The 20,304-nt window shown below is 44.7% G+C and overlaps 1 protein-coding gene across 2 annotated transcripts in view; it reads right to left on the reverse strand.

Annotated features, from left to right (window-relative positions):
- Positions 1-20,304, reverse strand: part of pcdh9 (protocadherin 9) — a 728,369-nt gene that overhangs the window by 75,306 nt on the left and 632,759 nt on the right. The window lies entirely within an intron of this gene.

Genomic DNA, 20,304 nt, shown 5'->3' on the forward strand with positions numbered 1-20,304 from the left:
CCCCCTGACGCTAAGGGGGTAATTTAGCATAGTCGGTCCATCTAACCCACATATCCTTGGACTGTGGGAGGAAACCGGAACACCTGAAGGAAACACAAGTGTACACGGGGAGAACATGCAAACTCCACACAGATGGTGACCCGAGGCTGGAATCAAACCTGTGTTCCTGGCGCTGTGAGGCATCAGTGCTAACGTCAGTGCCACCATGCCACTCCTTGGGCATGATAAAATAATTGACCCTGTCCCTGTCCACGCATATACAAATCTATAAGTATCAGAGATTTAACAGAAATGGCCATTAAATGAGCACAATAAAAGTAATGAACAATGAAGCAGTTGAGCTTCAATGTGATTGGATATTTCAGACAATCTGAGAAACAGTTACCATAATTATGCTTCCAAATTTGAATTGTTTATGCTGCAGGTTGAAAATGAACTAACCCAGTTAATTGGTTCATGCCCTGCTTCACATGCCAGCTCTGAATTGTAAGTTTGAAATCTTGAACCGAAGAAATGAGCATAAATATCAGATTTCCCAAAGTTAATTCAAATGTGGGTGTTGATTTACGGTGACTACGTAGCTCGGGGATGGTTTACATTGGGCATTTGCGGGTTTGCATCCAACTCATGCTGATTTAATTGGAACATTTCTTCATCCTTACAGTGGAGAGGAACAGATCTTGACCTTATCTCCGCCGCAGTGCATTCCCCTGCCGGAAAAATTCTGCCCACAGAATCACAGAATCCCTACAGTGCAGAAGAGGCCATTCGGCCCATCGAGTCTGCACCAGTTCTCTGGCAGAGTAACTCACCCTGTCCCCCACCCTATCCCTGTAACCCCAAATATTTACCATCTAACCTACACATCTTGGGACAATAAGGGGTAATTTAGCATGGCCAATCCACCTAACCTGCACATCTTTGGACTATGGGAGGAAACCGGAGCACCCAAAGGAAACTCACACAGACACAGGGAGAACTCTGTCCCTGTGCACATTCTTCCCATGTCTGTGTGGGTTTCCTCCAGGTGCGCCGGTTTCCTCCCACAGTTGGCCGTGCTAAATGGAACCCAGTGTCGGGGGATTAGCAGGGCAAATATGTGGTGTCACAGGAATAAGGCCTGGGTGGGATTATTGTCGGTGCAGACTTGATGGGCCGAATGGTCCCCTTCTGCACTGCGAGGATTCTGTGAACGCGCCAACTCCACACAGACAGTGAACCGAGGGCTGGAATTTACACAGGTCCTTGGAGCTGTGAGGCAGCAGTGCTAACCATTGTGCTACCCCTTCTATCTGGAGGTAATATGAATTCAGGCCCTTTAAGACTTAATGTAAAACAGTGCACGAGTCACAAACTAGTGGATCATAAATATGAGATAGCCACAGATAAATCCAATAAGTAGAAAGAGGAAATGCCTTTGCCTCAAGAATGGTTAGAACGTCAGGCAATGTGAAGTAGCTGAGTTCAGATTTCTTTCAGGGGAAGTGCAGTTAATGTACAAAGCAGGAAGGAATACAAGTTCATGCAGCTTGGAATGATATGAAGTGGCTTCTGTGGAACATAAATATTGAAACAGACCAATTGGGCCAATGGATCTATTTCTGGGCTGCAATGTCAATGTAATCCTGTCTATTGATCTGCAGTGACAAAGACATAGTGGACATTCTGAAGGCACTGTCTAATTAATGTGCATTTGACTGTGGGGATGAAGCAGGAATCTGATAAGTAGAAAATAAAAGCATAGGAAAATGTAGTAAGGATTTCCATAGGGTTGCTGCTGATCCAGTGACAAGAAAAGTGGAAGTTATCTCCTGGGATTTTGTCGCAGTGTGATGAATTAGCCTCAAAGTGGAGGGCATCCCTTGCAGTCTTGGATCAGGAAGATTTTGACGCGCAGTGTATCACTGCAGTTCACTGTCGCAACTGCAGACACACAACACAAGACAGACTTCTAACTAGATATCACTGAAGGGAACAGTTAGGAAAACCTATTCAGTCACTGGATATGAACTCCACTGCCTGAACCATATCCACTAGTAAACAAACTAATACCATCCAAAGTCATTCACCCTGCAAAGGAACATCAGAGTTATCTCTGAACGAGCAAAATGTTCACGTACGGTCTTCATAGAAACTGTACAGTGCAGAAGGTCATTTGGGCCATTAAGTCTGCAGCAACTAGGCGATATCCCCGTAACCCTCTCATAATTACCCCGTTAATCCCACTAACCCACGCGTCCTGCCTTACTAATGGGCAATTTCGTTTGGCCAATGCACTGCATCCACACGTCTGTGGGCGGAAACTGGAACACCCAGAGGAAACCCACAGAGACGCGGAGAGAACGTGCACAGACAGTGGCCCAAGCTGGGAATCGAACCCGGGTCGCCGGAGCTGTGAGGCAGCAGTGCTAACCATTGTGCCACCGTGCCACCCTCAGCTTGACGATATGTGCTCTTGGTGAGTGGCCAAATTAACACAGTGGCATTTTCAATACCCGTGATTGAAAAAAATTCAAAATCTTCACCCAGGTACTAAAAAAAAATTAACATGGAATCCTTTAACAGGGACAACAGAGTGGTACAGTGGTTAGCACTGCTGCCTCACAGAGGCAGGGACATGGGTTTGATTCTGCCCTTGGGTCACTGTCTGTGTGGAATTTGCACATTCTCCCCATGTTTATGTAGGTTTCCTCCCGCTCTCCGAAGATGTGAAGGTTAGGTGGATTGGCCATGCTAAATTGCCGCTTAGTGTCAGAGGGTAAATACATGGGGTTATGGAATTAGAACAAAAAACAAAGAAAATTACAGTACAGTAACAGGCCCTTCGGCCCTGAAAGCCTGCACCAACCATGCTGTCCGCCTGAACTAAAGACTCCTATTCTTTTAGAGACAACATCCCTCTATTCCCATCCTGTTCATGTATTTGCCAAGACACCTTTTAAAAGTCACCACGGTATCTACTTCCATTACCTCCCCCCGGCAGCGAGTTCCAGGCACTCACCACCCCCTGTGTAAAAATCGGTTGGACTTAAACCTGGTGTTGTCAGGCTTCTTACTGTGTTTACCCCAGTCCAACGCCAGCATCTCCACATCATAAAAAAACTTTCCTTCTACATCTCTGTTAAATCTTGTCCTCGCATCTTAAACCTATGCCCCCTCGTAATTGACTTTTCCACCCTGGGGAAAAACTTCTGACGATCCAAAAAAGCTTCTGTCTATTCTAATTCTGGATTGGGGTGGGATTGTTATCAGTGCAGGCTCAGTAGGCCAAATGGCCTCCTTCTGCACTGATTCTCATTGTAAATCTTTGTATAAAAAGCAAAAAATGGCTATTTGTATTCTCATAATGCATTGTGCACATTGAGTTATGTTGCTGGATTATGGAATTATTATGTTGACTACAAAGGGCATGAGGAAGATAAATCTCCCCATGAGCTATGAACTCCCTTATTGAGTATGTGGAGGTTCGTTCAATGGGAAGTGAACAGTAGGGGGTTAAAATCCATTGCTTCAACCCAGACAGGCGTTCAGTACAGCCCCAAGTATTGACTTGCATGCTGCTAGCCAGAGTGTGGCTCTTTCTTCTGTTATCATTAAAGAGTTTTTGGTGATGAAAAACTGGCCTTGGAGGAATTATTACAGTAATCTTATTGGAAAATAATGTAGTGTGGGCTGAGACAAGACTCGGGGTGGGATTTTCCATATCCCAGCCTTCACTCCTCCCCAGTTCGCGGCATGTTTTGTGGTAACGGAGGCGACCTGCCATTTTCCGGTTGTAGGATCTTCCAGTCCCGTCACTGTCAATGGATTTTCCCATTGTCTGCACTCTTTGTCACTGGGGAACCTGAGGCAGGGAGTTGCCATCTGTGGGACTAGAAGATCTGGCCAGCGGGAACCACCGGAAAACTTTGGTCTTAAATTCACATTCAAGACCAAAAGCTGCAGAAAGTTAGCAATGCTCTTTGCCAAGTGCCTGAAGGGAATATGTCAGCAATAAACATCGATCTGGAAAGTTGATTCTCCGCACATGCCTGCCTGGGAAAACTGCAACTCCTAAAATGCTGACAACTCAAAAAAAGCATTCATAACAGGCCTATTCTGCATGAAACTAGGCATGGGTTTTGTACATTCAATTCTATGACTAACACCCCTTCACTTGAAATAAAAACACAAAATGGTGCAAACACTCAATAACTCAGGCAGCATTTGTGGAGAAACAGAGTTAACAGGTTCGTGACCTTTCTCCAGTCCTCATCTGCTTAATTTGCAAGCAAAGAGGGAATCAAAATTGAACTGCTGAAAACAATTATTTCTTAGTTCCTTTTTTTTCAGGAGCATGCCATTCAGGAAAAGTTTGAATTTTTACATGAACACGTAGTTTCTTGAAATCCTTGCAACTGGCCTCACCCTTTGGGAAATCCAGAGCTGTCCATGTGTGAGCTTTCCAACACACAACTGCAGGGCATGATGGCATCTTGCCAGCTAGGGCCAAGAACGTGGCACATCTTCCCTTCAAAGTGGCAAGTCCACGAAAATTTGACCCTTTCACTGCCACTGTCAGTTTGCACGCTCTCCCTGTGTCTGCAATGGGTTTCCTCCGGGTGCTCTGGTTTCCTCCCACAGTCCAAAGATGTGCAGGTTAAGTGGACTGGCCATGATAAATTGTCCATTAGTATTAAGAGGATGCGCAATGTAAATATATGGGATTACAAGGATAGGGTCTGGGTGGGATTGCTGTCGGTGCAGGCTTGATGGGCCGAATGGCCTCCTTCTGCACTGTTGGGGATTCTACGATTTGGCCTCATTAGGATAATATTGAGGAACTGCGGTGGCGTTGGTGGCATCAGGGCCGCTTGCTGTTCCCAGGGATGGGAGACAGAGAAACCTACAACAGCTCGCATCATGGATGAGGAGGCGGGGGTGGGTGGAACAGGAAAAACGAGATCGGCAAACACTTGGAATGTTTAAGCTCAGCACAAATCCAGTGAGGCACAAGTATAAAACAGTAATCAATTTGAAGGCTGCAAAGTTTCTTGAACATGGCACCTTTGTGGGCACACTATATTGACACCAAAAGTGGTGCCTCATTAACAGTGAATGATTAATTAATAATCATTTCCAATACGGAGCTCTCCAGATCACTTCTATACAGTTGGCACGCATTGAAGGGAATGGAGGGGGTTAAGAAAACCGTATACCAGCCAATTATTTTTATTGGCTCCTTTATTTGCATTTGGAAATCTCTGGCAACATAGCGTGAACATTTGCCCTCAATTAATAAGCAGGAAGTTTATTATGAAGTTGGGTTGTGACTGTTGCAGTTATAATTTATACTGCTTTACATCAATCTGTCCTTCCGCTAAACCAAGTAATGCAATCATCACCTAAAGGAAAACAACGTTACGCAATTCACTACTGCCGTATGTTTATAAATCTTTGGTAGATCGTTCTCTCAAACGTTCAGTGTAAGATGAAAATAAATGAGCAAGTCCCAGGAGAAGGTGAACACGTTGAGTATCTTTTCTCTTACAGTCATAGAGAGAAACAACATGGAAACAGGCCCTTTGGCCCAACTAGTCCATGCCAACCAGGTTTCCTAAACTGAACTAGTCCCATTTTCTTGTGTTTGGCCCGTCCCAACAGAGCTTTAATCCCTTTCATGTGATCTATGCAACGACACAAGGGTGAAACAGCCTCTTCTAATGAGTGGCATTGCGGCACAGTGGTTAGCACCGCTGCCCTACAGTGCCAGGGAACTGGGTTTGATTCCTGGCTTGGGTCACTGTCTATGTGGAGTTTGCATGTTCTCTCCGTGTCTGCATGGGTCTCCTCCCACAGTTGAAAGATATGCAGGTTAGGTGCATTGGCCATGATAAATTCTCCCTCAGTGCACACGAACAGGAGTTTGGCGACTAGTGATTTCATTTCAGTGTGAATGTAGGCCTACCTGTGACTAATAAGTAAACTTTTATATCCCTCTAAAGCTTTCCCATCCATGTACCTGTCCAAATATCTCTTGGAAGTAGAAAGTTGAGGGGTGACCAGATAGAGGTTCTTCAAAAAAATGAAAAGTCTTGATAGGATTTACACACAACCCCATCTTCTCCATCTGTGGGGAAGAATTAAACTGTCCACCATCGATATAAGGCAGTCACCAAAAACAAAATCAAATCTTCCAGCCCTTTCCACAGCAGAAACTTTAGGTCCTGCTGAAGACTTCCCCTGCAGTGAGTTCCCTGGTGTAGTGGGACAGCAATGTCATGCAAAACACCATAGACTTTGATAGGATTGGAAGATCCCACCACGTGGCAGGTTACCCAATGAGTAGCGAGAATATGGAGCTCGATACGTGATGCACAAACGAAAAATGAAAATCTCTCCAGTGGGAAACGGGTTATCCAGAACAGAGCATGGATGATATAACTCAATGCCCAATTCACAAATATGAGTGAGACACGTACTCTGTGACTCCTGAGCAAAGTATCTGGTTTAAGCACCTGAATGTACAACTAGCTATTGCTGTACCTTTAAAATAATAATGAGAAAGAGAGTGATTCAAGGGTCCAATAGCAACCCAAATTCTTACAATTAGATCACTGAATTAGTGTTTATTTTCCCAATCAAGATGATGGGCCGGATTCTCCGATCTTGCTCACAGCCAGGATTCTCCTGTCCCGCTGCAGTGATCGGAAATTTGGCTGAGTACCAATTTCTTCGTCCTGACTATCTGAGCGGCGGGGTGTGAACGGCTGGAGAATTCTGGCTCATCATGAGTAGGAGGCGGCTAAAATAAATATTTTGCACAGCAAATTTACAGTGGAATGTAACTTCAAGGAGCACTGGATATTTCTACAATCTCACCCTTTCTTTGAAGACCAGTTTTTGCATCAAGGGTACGCTTGCCAATTCGGTGAGTGTTTACACAGAATTATCGAAACGTAACAGTCCAGAAGGAGGCCATTCAGCCCAATGTGTCTGCACCGACAATAATTCCACCCTATCCATGTAACCCCCCACATATTTACCCTGCTAATCCCCCTGCCAGTAACCAACAATTTAGCATGACCAATCAACCTAACTGCACATCATTGGAGTATGGAAGGAAACCAGAGCACCTGGAGGAAACCCACGCAGACACCATGAGAATATGCAAACTCCACAGAGACAGTGACCCGAGGCCGAATTAAACCTCGGTCTCTGGCTCTGTGAAGCAGCAGTGCTAACCATTGTGCCACCGTGCCACTCTTAACTTAAACCCCAACTGGACGTTGGATCTAAACGCTTAATTTGTGTCTGACTAATTCTGTTACTTTGAATTTGAGTGTATTTTTCAGAATCAGTAGATGTTCTCCATACATTTTGCCATCAAACCACACTTCCACATCTGAACTCTGTGCCCAGGGCAGAGCTCAGATTTTTGTTCACTTTCCTCCTATTGTGCATTGTATAATTTCCAGCAATGTATAAAAGTCTGATCCATCTGTTAAATGTCATTAATCAGTTCCGAGGTGTTGACACCAATTACTGATGAACAGGAAATGAACAGATGCTTCTTTCCTCCTTTAGAGAAATATATTCTACATAAGAAAGCAATGCTACAGGTGATTGGATTTATTGCCAAGATCTAAGCTACAGTTCACATTTTGTGACTGCCTCTGAAACAAAATGATCTCAAAATATTTGCATCGCATGGACAAGCAAATGAATGTGTGGGTTGAAGCTTTTTTCTGATTAATTGCCCCCCCTGCTCTCATCATCTTTCTCCCAATATCTTTGAGAAAATGTGTAAGAACAAAGAAATGGGTCAGCTTCTTAAATCACTTCTACCGTAGAGCAGATTTGCATTGTTTCTTTCGGGTGGCACCGTGGTTAGCACAGCTGCCTCACAGCCCCAGGGAGCCGGGTTTGATTCCCGGCTCAGGTCACTGCCTGTGTGGAGTCTGTACATTCTTCCCATGTCTGCGTGGGTTTCCTTTGGGTGTTCTGGTTTCCTCCCATGCTCCAAAAAAATATGCGAGTTAGGTAGATTGGCCATGCTAAATTGCCCTTTAGTGTCAGGGGATTAGCGGGGTAAAAATGAGGAGTTACGGGGATAAGGCCTGAGTGGGATTGTTGTCAGTACAGGCTTGATGGTCCAAATGGTCTCCTTCTGCACGGCAGGGATTCTATGAAGATGTTTGCTTTTGTTCTCTCCACAGATACACGTTTCCAGCAGGGATATCTAAATAGGAGCCAGGAATGGGATTTCTGCCATTGTTTTCCTCCCCATCTCGCAGGAAAATAGTAAAAGACCTTTGGCTCAGTCCAGGTTAGATTAACTCAGAGCAAAGATCAGGGATTGAAAATGGTTTTGGTGCGTATACTTCAGGTGAATGGATGAAGATTCCATTTGTTAAAATTAAACAAACACACAGCACTACTATTGGATAGGACAGGTTTCTATTTCTGGAACTCATGCGGGCTGTGAAGGGTACGTAGTCAGGTCTGACCCAGGATGGAAGAATACGCAATAAAGGATTGACCATTTCAGACTGAGTTGAGCTTAGAATAGAATAAAATAGAATCCCAACAGTGTAGAAGGAGGCCATTTGGCCCATCAAGTCTACACCAACAACAATCCCATCCAGGCCCTATCCCCATAACCCTATGTATGTGCACTGCTACTCCCCCATTACTAAGAAGCAACTTAACATGGCCAGTCAACCTAACCCGCACATCTTTGGAGTGTGGGAGGAAACCCACCCAGACAATGAGAGAATATGCAAACTCCACACAGACAGTGACCCGAGGCTGGAATTGAACCCAGGTCCCTGTCACTGAAGGTCCGCAATGCTAACCACTGTGCCAAGGAAATTTCTTTACTCAGAAGGTTGTGAATCTTTGGGACTCTCTATTGTAGAGAGCTGTGGATGCTGGGTCAAGTCAGAGGCTGACAGAATTTTGGGTGCTAAGAGAGAAGGGGATAGTATGGATAGTGGAGGGTAGCTAGGTGTAAAGGGCCTAATGGCCTATTCGCGTTATTTCTTCCATACTTATTTTCAAATCACAATGACTCTTGCCGATCTCCTCAATAGTCTCGGGAAAAAGGGCTACAGAAAATGAACAATGATAAAAATAGCCAGTAAGGAGTTACTGAACGCTTGAATAAAAAAAAGTGAATGATGGCATGAAACTTTGAGCTTTCTAAATATCAATTTCTAGCTAAAAACGGCACTAAATAGAGTCGATGCAAAAAATGGGTTAACATTCTTCCTGCATCTATTAAAGATATTACACACATTGAGGTGATTTGCTTGTAAGTAATAATCACCTATGTCTGCATGACAGATGGCTTTATGCATTATTAATTACAATTACTATTAGCTTAAGCTTTATCGGTTCCAACAGGCACATCACACCTTTTGGAATCTGGGGCAGAAGATAGGTGAAAGTTACATTCTCACAGTAAATGCTTTCTGCTGCTGGGGGCTGGGGGACTGTAGAGTTAATGAAAAATGATTATTTTAACGTGAGGGGAGCAAAGGGCAGTGAAGCGAGTGTTACTTGTCTTAAAAACGCCCATGTTAAACTGCGAGGGAGGGAGGGCACTGAGGGGAAGGGCCCACTCAGCAAGAGGGTTTCCTCCATGTAACTTGCAACCCAGAAAGCATGCCCATCACCTGCTCCCTCATACTACAAGGAAGGCAGATAACTGTGAACGTAAGTGAAGAAACATTTATTTACAGCTTCCATAGTTGAGTTTAAAATTCCGTCAGATCTCCAGGGAAATAGTAGGTGAGCCAAATGAAGCTCTTTATTTAAGGCTTGGGTCTCTTTTGGCTTCTGATCAGTTGAATAATTTTCATTGGAATGACGATGTCAGGTAGAGAAATCAAATATAAACCCCACTGATCTGTCATCTTTCCCATTCCCTCTAGTTCTGCAACAGGTAATCTGCCACTTGTCTACTATTATTGGATCGCGGGTTGAAAAACAAGCATTCTCCATCCACAATTTTTGTTTTATAAGCATGCCACCCCTAGTGCTGTTTACCTGCAAGAAACAGCATGAAGACTGCATGGTTGTGATGGTGCTGAGTAGCCCAAAGCTGTCAACTTCACAACTTTACCTGCATAACGCAGTCGTGAGCACAAAATGTCTGGGCAGCTTCTTTGCGCAACAGATTTTCAGCTCACGTTTTCGCCAAGAATGAACTAAGTGTCTGCTCTCTGGCAAGTAGCAATTAGTCATCTCTTAAATAATCATGTTTGGAGTCTGTGAAAAAAAGTGGAGGGGGGGGAGCGGGGGAAACCATTTTAGGGAATTAAACTTATCTTCAGAAAGTGGTGGTGGTCGTTTGAATCCTTGAACCTGCTCCATCACTCATTTATCATAACAGCATAAGACATAGGAGCAGAAATAGGCCACTCGATCCATCGAGTCTGCTCCACCATTCAATCATGGCTGATATTTTTCTCATTCCTGTTCTCCTGCTTTTTCCCCCACAACCCCTGATCACTTTATTAATCAAGAACCTATCTATCTCTGTCTTAAAGACACTCAATGACCTGGCCTCTACAGCCTTCTGCAGCAAAGAGTTCCATAGATTCACCACTCCCTGGCTGAAGAAATTCCTCCTCATCTCTGTATTAAAGGATTATCCCTTTAGCCTGAGGTTGTGCCCTCTGGTTCTAGTTTTTCCCACTAGTGGAAACATCCTTTCCATGTCCACTCTATCCAGGCCTCGCAGTGTCCAGTAAGTTTCAGTAAGATTTCCCCTCATCCTTCTAAACTCCAATGAGTACAGAACCAGAGTCCTCAACCGTTTCTCATACAACAAGCCCTTCATTCCAGGGATCACTCTTGTGGATCTCCTCTGGACCCTTTCCAAGGCCAGCACATCCTTCCTTAGATATGGGACCCAAAATTGCTCACAATACTCCAAATGGGGTCTGACTAGAGCCTTATACAGCCTCAAAAGTACATCCCTGCTCTTGTATTCCAGCCCTTTCAACATGAATGCTAACATTGCACTTGCCTGGCTAACTGCCAACTGAACCTGCACATTAATCTTAAGAGAATTTTGAACAATGACTCCAAGTCCCTTTGTGTTTCTGATTTCCTAAGCATTTTCCCGTTTAGAAAACAGTCTGTGCCTCCACTCCTCCTTCATGGCTGATCTGTACCTTAACGCCAGTTAGCCACCCTGATTCTGTAACCTTTTTAACATCATTGCCTCGCCAATGTCCATCAGTCTACATTTTGATGTATTCAGTCTATCCCCTGGACTTAGTGGAAGAGTGTTCCAGATTTCCACGACTCTGGGTGAAAAAGGGTTTTCTGACATCTATTCTTTGGATGACCATATTTTAAAAAAAATATTCTCAGGCTAATCTCCCACTTAAATAAATCTGCTTTGCTTCTGGGTCACCCTGGCTGGCAAAGGATGGCTCTGCAGCATTCAAATCAGAGTTTAATTCACCCCATCTAATATTTTGATGAATATAACTCCTTGCAACAGCAAAATAAACCATTCCTTTCATCGACACGTAAGTATCATGGATAATTATAGAATCCGTGGAATCCCTACAGTACAGATGAAGCCCTTTGGCCCATCGAACCTGCACTGATAACAATCCCACACTATCCCTGTAGCCCCTCATAGTTACCCTGCTAATGCCCCCCAAACTAGGGTCAATTTGGCATGGCCAATCAACCCTAACTCACACATCTTTCGACTGTGGGAGGAAAATGGAGCACCTGGAGGAAACCCACGCAGACATGGGGAGAATGTGCCAACTCCGCATAGACAGCCAGGGATTGAATCCAAGTCCCTGGTGCTGTGAGGCAGCAGTGCTAACCACTGTGCTACCATAATGCCCACTCGTATATCTTCTTTGGATTTCCTGTACAACCCAAGTTTAAGCTGAGGTTTAGTTATTAGTGTCACAAGTAGGCTTACATTAACACTGCAATGAAGTTACTGTGTGAATCCCCTAATTGCCACATTCTGGCACCTGTTCGGACACACCGAGGGAGAATTTAGCACGGCCAATCCAACAAACCAGCATGTCTTTCGGACTGTGGGAGAAAACTGGAGCACCCAGAGGAAATCCATGCAGTCACTGAGGAGAGAAGGTGCAAACTCTGCACATACAGGGATCCAAGCTGGGAATCGAACCCGGGTCCCTAGTGCTGTGAGGCAGCAGTGCTAACCACCGTGCCACCATGCCATCTATTTGCAGGTTGTGTTTCAGTGTGACCGGATGCTCCTGCACACGTCCAGCGCATGGGTTAATTGCCGTTCTGTTTGATTGGGATGGTGCAGAGCTATGGTCAATGCCACAGTGAATTAGATGCTGTGGAAGTGGCTGCAAAATCCTTTGATCCTTGCTTTCAACCATCAATACAACAAAATGAGCGGGAACTTGAGCCACAGGCTGTGCTTCATCCAAACTGAGGGGGGAACAAGTTGATTGAGTTGACCCCCGACTGAATATTTAGATTCTTTAAAAATATATATAATGTTCTCATTTATTCTTGGCACTGCACACGGTATAATGACAAGATTATTTTTCTCTCTTTCTTTTGTAGTTCTGCCCTAGATAAAAATATATTCAAATTATTCTGTGCGCCACTGATAGTCAAAGAAACATCTAAAAGCTCCCGAAGCTATCATCTTTATTTTCTTAATTTTAGTTGTGAATTTAATAGCAGATTTAAATTGTAATGTCAAATACCAGAAGGCTGTTGGTAATCACATTGTGAAGGAAATATCTACATTTGTTTCATTTTCTCACAAAGTAGGCTTCAGAGTTCTTCCTATTTATTGTCAAAAAAAGAGTTTTTAGCTCTGATTGCTGTATTGTTTCAGTCTCAATCAGCTTCTGACTTTACTTATCGTGCTGTGGAGTGCTATAATGCAAAGGTTTTTATAACCCTCTTAATTTTCTAAAATAGCAAACCCCTATAAGTTGACAATACTTTCAGACAGAATGTGCCAGTGATGGATGAGGTGGCAGGCTCATCAGTCAAGTGGGCAAATCTGTCCTGGATGCTGCCAAGCTTCTTGAATATCTTTGAGATTGCACCCATTTGGGGGACTGGCAAATATTCCTTTGCGTTCCCAATTGTATAAGATGGAGACAGCTATGGGTGATGGAGGTGTTGGGAGAACAAGAGGTGAGCCACTCTTGTGTAGAGTACTCCATTCATACCTTGTTAGTTCAATATGGACGGCACAATGGCACAGTGTTTAGCACTGCTGTCTCACAGCACCAGGGACCCAGGTTCAAATTCCGGCGTGGGTCACTGTCTGTGCAGAGCTTGCACGCTGTCCCTGTGTCTGCATGGGTTTCCTCCGGGTGCTCCGGTTTCCTTCCATAATCCGAAAGGCGTGCTGGTTAGGTGCGTTGGCTGTGCGAAATTCTCTTCTGTGTACCCGAACAGGTGCCGGAGTGTGGTGACCAGGGGATTTTCACAGTAACTTCATTACAGTGTTAAGTAAGCCTATTTTGACACTAATAAATAAACCATTAAATAACAACTATGCGCTCAATGGCAACTACCAAGGATGGATGCAATTCATACAGAGGGGGTGGTGTGTTGGGTGGGGGTGGTGGGGAGGGGTGCGAGTTGTGTAATTGACTGAGATATCATAGTCAAAAAGGCAAAGTGGATGTAAATGGTGCTGATAAAGGCTGAGCATGGTGCGATGCATACATTTTCCATTTTAATTTCTTCCATCATTTTCATCTGTCCACTTCTAAATCTCGCTTTCCATCTTCTTTTCTCCCCCCACCTCACCACCACCCCCAGCTTAGCCCCCCAGCCGCCCCAGCACCCCTACACCACTTAGGCCATCTGCCACACTCCTCAAGTTGTCTTCTGATATGCTGCACCTTTGTTCTGCCACTTTTTTTTTACACATTCCGATCTCTTCATGGCTGCTATTAGCACCATTCTCAGCCTTTATCAGCATCATTTATATTCCCTTTGTTTCTCTGTCTATAAAATCTTGGTCAATTACATGATTACCTCCCCCCATCCATCCAATCACAGAGTCTAAACCTCATCCTATTTTCTTTGTCTTCAGATCTGACAGTGAGTCAGCTGGGATCCAAATGTTGGCTCTATTTTCCCTCCACAGAGGCTGTCAGGCCTGCTGAGATTTTCCAGCACTTTCTGTTTGTGTTTCAGATTCCAGCATCCACTGGTATTCGCTTTTGCAAAGAACTGATGGCAGGGGACTTGGTTCTGTTGGTGCCTTCAAAGATCAGGACCAAGGTGCTTGCATCTAGGAATATAGCGGAGTAAAAGTACAGACAACAATGGATGCAACATTTCAATTCCTCTACAGAAAGCAGGAAAATGGTTTTTCTAATCACTCAATAACATCCAAAGCTTGAAACCTTTTTCTTTGGTAGAAAGTGTGATGACTGTCATTGGGAAATGTTTTGTTTCCCTAATAACATGCTGTTATAGATGCTTTGGTGAATTTCATTGCGAGTGTTGCTGGTCAGAATGTGATTTACTTATTTGGAGGGGCAAATAAAATTAATATCGCAACTAAAATCTGAGTGTCAATTCAAAGCTCAAAATAATTGACCATTCCTCTTGAATACTGGATGGCATGGTGGCACAGCGGCTAGCACTGTTGCCGCAAAGCACTGGGGACCCGGTTCAATCCTGGCCTCGGGTCACTGTCTGTGTGGAGTTTGCATGTTCTCCCCATGTCTGTGTGGGTTTTCTCTGGGTGCTCTGGTTTCCTCCCACAATCCAAAAATGTGCAAGTTAGATTGATTGGCCGCGGTAACTTGCCCCTTAGTGCCAGGGGGATTAGAAGGGTAAATATGTGGGGCTGCAGGGAAAGGACCTGGATGGGATTGTTGTCAGTTCATGCTCGATGGGCCAAATGGCCTCCTTCTGCACTGTAGATTCTATGATTAACAAACATGTTTTATATGTTGGAGCCTGGGAACAGGTAAGTGGCCATTCAGCCCTTCAAGCCTTCCCTGCTCTTCAGTCAAATCCTGGTTAATCTACACATTAATTCAATTTACCCACGCTTGTTCCTCACCTACTGATCGCTTGCCAAGTAATAAAATCCACCAATCTCATTTTTCCCGAAATGCCTGATTGCTCAGAAAATTGCCGCCAGAGTCTTCTCCTATTTGGAATAACTTTGTTCCACCTCTCTCAAAGTCTCACAGAATTGTTCAGTGACCTTGATTGTGTTGTAAGTACTGTGCTGACGCATTTTGTCACACAGCCTGTTTCTGCACAATCCTCCCTTTGGCATGTCAAACAAGGGGTGCTGCTAGATTTGCCCCTTTTCATAAGCATTTATGAATCAGTTCCTCTGGCTACGAGTTTCAATTCAACGGTTGGGCAGCTTCTATGAACTGGAATAACTGCATCATCGTGTTACTGCGTCAGTAGTCCTTTTTATCCCAGTTGGTGGATGACTCTAAGCTGTGCATACCATGAACGTGTCAGAACTTTGCATGGCCCAATGTGGTACCAAAAACACTACACCTCTGTGCAAAACTGTTCTTCCTTTGTGGCTATTTTTACCTCTGCACAGAGAATTTTTCTTTTATTCATTTGTGGGACATGGGCTGGCCAGCATTTATTGCCCATCCTTGGCTGCCATTGAGAAGGTGGTGGTGAACTGCTTTCTTGAATCGCTGCAGTCCGTGTGCTGTGGGTTGACCCACAATGTTGTTAGGGAGGGAATTCCAGAATTTGCAGGAACATTTTATCATCCCTACAGCCGGCGTAAGTGGAGGTGGAGTAGTAGGGGGAGAGAACCTAAAATAGGGCAAGTAATGAGCCCACTACCTTCCTGTCTAATACCCCCCACCCCTCCTCACCACCTACCGAGCTGTGTTCCCATAACAGAATGGGTAGGGAAAGAAGGCATCAGCCAGCCCGACCTTCTGTATTGAGGCCATTAACTAGCTAATTAATGACCACTTAAAGGCTTGTTGCCACCCACTGCCTCCGTTCTAACACATGTGACTGGGGAAGGCAGAATTATTGGTTGGCAGCTCTTGAGGATGGGATTTGACATTGCTGAGGGCTCCCACAATTCCTCTGCAAGTGCTCAGCACATTATCACCGCAGTCAGCCATTTTTAAAGTTAATTGCCTTGCAACTTACATTTCTACTAGATAGGATGGATCCATCCACTGCCCCCACCCTCCACCCCATTGTTGCCCCTCTGGAAGAGCCCAGTATAAAAAGCATTAAATTCATTGTTGGACCACCATTGACAAGTGGAAAACTATTTGCCGTTCCTTGTTACTTTTCACTTGTGGAGTCTAGGTTGCTGTGGCAACATTCACTTTCGCATGCCTGCTGTCGCCTGGAGCTATGGGCGGTGATGGTGGAAGCTCCAATTTTCTTCCCATCACGTGGTTGACCAGGAATCACTTAACCAGTGGCGTACAATGGAAAGATTTGCAGACTGTTTGTCAACCTGTTTGGCCACATTATAAACAGATCTTTCAATGGAAATCTAAATAAATCACATCCGCTGGTTCTCCTTTATCTAACTTCATTGTTACCTCCTCAGAAGAACTCTAACAGATTTGTCAGACATGACCTCCCCTTGACAGAGCTGTGCTGACTCAGTCCTACTTTATCAGGCACTTCCAAGTTAATCATAGAATCCCTACAGCACAGAAGAGGTCATTTGGCCCATCAGGTCTGCACCAATTCTGACACAGTGGGCGGGATTTTCCAGCTGTGCTTGCTTTGAACAAGAAAACCCCACCCGAGATCAATGGGTGGAACAGGAAAATTTGCTCCAGCATCTTACCCAGGTCTTCTTCTCCACCCAATCCCCCTAAACCCCCCACGCATTCACTATGGCTAACCTATCTAGCCAACACATCTTGGGGTACGATGGGGCAACTTAGCATGGCCGATCCATCTAACCTGCATGGGTGGAATTCTCCAGCTGCGGTGGTCTAAAAGCCAGAAATTCCAGCCCGACTGTCAACGGTCTTTCACATTGTCCGCAGCCCGCCCGCTAAAATTCCAGTGGCGGGCGGGATGGGAGAATTTCGACCCATATCTTTGCGGAGGGAAACCAAAGCACCCGGAGGAAGCCCACACTGACATGGGGAGAACGTGTAAACTCCACACAGACAGTCATCCAAGCCAGGAGTCGAATCCAGGTCCCTGGCACTGTGAGGCAGCAATGCTAACCACTGTGCTAACATGCCGCCATTAATCATTGAGTAATTGGTTTCCTAGGCATATTGGATTTAGAAATCGAAAGTAATGTATTTTATCATTTAACACTTTGGTGAGGCTGAATTAAGGGATGGGCTGTCATTTGCAGATCATATTAAAACACCACTTCAAATTACTGATGTTTCCTGTATTTTTCTTCACATCAATTAAGCGCAAAGCCTGTAATACCTTTGAGTTTGTTTTCCTTGGGAAAGCTAGTCTCAAATAATCTAAGCCTAATTACATTCACTTACGTGGCATGGATTTTCTTTCTAGCCACACACATCAGATCACAGATCAGACTCAATTCGAGTCCTGTTGATTTGAGTTAAGTGATGTGGTCGGAGTTCAAACAAAACTATTGGTATAAGTGGATAAGTCACAGCTGTTTACAAACAATGCCAGCACTGCATACGAAGTATCCTCTTTGCTATTCTCTGACCAGCATGGTCCAATCACGTACCACTTTACTAGATTTTAAAATTTTCATCCTCAGACCGCTGCCAGCGAGATTGGAGAATTTGGCAGCACAGTGGTTAGCACTGCTGCCTCACAATACCAGGGACCCGGGTTCAAATCCACCCTTTGGTGACTATGTGGAGTTTGCACATGCTTTTCGCATCTGCGTGGGTCTCCTCCGGGTGCTCTAGTTTTCGCCCACAGTCCGAAAGGCGTGCTGGTTAGGTGCATTGGGCCACGCGAAATTCTCCCTCAGCGTCCCCGAACAGGTGCCGGAGTGTGGCAACTAGGGGATTTTCTGCCCATCCAATCTTTCCTCATGGTTATGAATCTCCATTCCAGTCGATATCCTTCTGAATCTCCCTGCTCCCTATCTAATGCAATGACCTGACTGATACTCTATGAAGTGGTCTCGCTGCAACCTAGTATTTCATACAAGTTTTAGCATAATCTTCTTGCTCTTTTTTTTTATTCCTTCATTGGATATGGGCATCTCTGGCTAGCCAGCACTTATTGCCTGTTCTTTATTGTCCGAGGGCAGTTGAGAGTCAACTACATTGCTCTGGCTTTGGAGCCAGACCAGTTAAAGATAAGAACATAAGAAATAGGAGCAGGAGTAGGCCATCTAGCCCTTCGAGCCTGCCCCGCCATTCAATAAGATCATGGCCGATCTGTCGTGGCTCAGTTCCACATTCCCGCCCTCTCCCCATAACCCTTAATCCCCTCTCTTATCAAAAACCCATCAACCCGCTTCTTAAAAATATTTAGCGAGGCAGCCTCCACCACTTCAATGGGCAGAGAATTCCAGAGATTCACCACCCTTTGAGTGAAGAAATTCTTCCTCAACTCCGTTCTAAACGGCCCCCCCTTTATCTTGAGGCTGTGCCCCCTAGTCCTACTGTCCTTTCTGAGCGGGAAGAGTCTCTCCACCTCTATCCTATCCATCCCATTCATCATCTTATACGTCTCAATGAGATCTCCCCTCATTCTTCTAAACTCTAACGAGTACAAGCCTAGTTTATTCAGCCTCTCCTCGTAGCTCAACCCCCTCAACTCCGGCATCAGCCTAGTAAACCTCCTCTGCACTCCCTCCAAGTCCAAAATATCCTTGCGTAAGTACGGCGACCAAAACTGCACACAGTACTCCAGCTGCGGCCTCACCAATGCCCTATACAGCCGCAGCAAGGCCTCCCTACTTTTATATTCAATCCCCCTCGCTATGAAGGCCAGCATCCCATTCGCCTTCCTGACCACCTGCTGCACCCGCAAGCTGGGTTTTTGCGACTCGTGCACAAGGACCCCGAGGTCCCTCTGCACCGTCGCCTGCTGCAGTTTTTCGCCACATAAGTAATAATCCTTCCTACCAAAGTGGACCACCTCGCACTTGCCAACATTAAATTCCATTTGGCAGATTTCAGATGGCAGATTTCCTTCCCTAAAGGACATGAATGAACCAGATAGGTTTTACTGACAATTAGCAATGGTTTCATGGTCATCAGTAGATTCTTAATTCCAGATATTTTTTATTAAATTCAAATTCCACCATCTGCTGTGGCGGGATTTGAACCTGGGTCACCAGAGCATTGGCTGAGTTTGTGGATTAATAATCTAGAGATAATACCACTAGGCCATCACCACCTCTTGCAGTTGAGTCAATCACATTGCTGTGGCCCTGGAGTCACATGTAGACCAAACCAAGTAAAGACAGCAGATTTCTTTCCCTAAAGGGCATTAATGAGTTTTTCCGACAATGGTTTCATGGTCATCAGTAGATTCCTAACTTCAGATTTTTTTATTGAATTCAAATTCTACCATCTGCTGTAATGGGATTCGAACCCCAGGTTCCTAGAACATTAGTTGAGTTTCTGGATGATTAGTCTAGCAATAATATCACTTCACCATTGCCTTCCCTGGCTTCATACCTCAGCCAATAACAGCCTAAATTCTGCTTTCTCAAGAAAATCCTCCGCTATCTGTAACTTCCCATTGTAAACGTAACACAAGCTAATCAATTAAATATCTTCGAAATATCGCTCAACGAAATGGGTGAATGCAAGTGACATTGATATCTGCCAGTAATTCACAATTCTTCATATTGTAGTAACACTTTTGTGATCTTGATAACGCAATGTTTTCACAACGTATTCACAGTGTTGCTGGGTGCATTACACCATGGCAACAAAAGTCATCATAGTCTTACCATGTGCTGCCAAGAACCTGTTTGAAGAAAAATGGAGAGCGATTTTTTTTTACAAAAATATTCTTTTCACAGGGTGTGGATATTGCTGGCTCAGCCAACATTTATTACCCATCCATAATTTCCCCTCAGGAAGGTGGAGGTGAGCTGACATCTTGAACCACCCACTCATGCACCCACAGTGTTGATAGGATGGGAATTGCAGAGTTTCCATGCAGCGATTGTGAAGAAACAGTGATTTTTTTTTTCCATTTTGGATGCTGAGTGGCTTGGAGGGGAACTTCCAGGTGGTGGTATTCCCATTAATCTGTTGCCCTTCTCCTGGGCATTGGAGGGCACAGGTTTAGAAGGCTCTGTCGAAGATCCTTGGTGAGTCACTGCAGTGTACCTTGTGCGTGGTACACACCCCTGCCACTGTCAAGTTT

The sequence above is a fragment of the Carcharhinus amblyrhynchos genome, chromosome 10 (assembly GCF_965287045.1).
Source record: "Carcharhinus amblyrhynchos chromosome 10, sCarAmb.v2.hapA, whole genome shotgun sequence".
NCBI classification, from domain to species: Eukaryota; Metazoa; Chordata; class Chondrichthyes; order Carcharhiniformes; family Carcharhinidae; genus Carcharhinus; species Carcharhinus amblyrhynchos.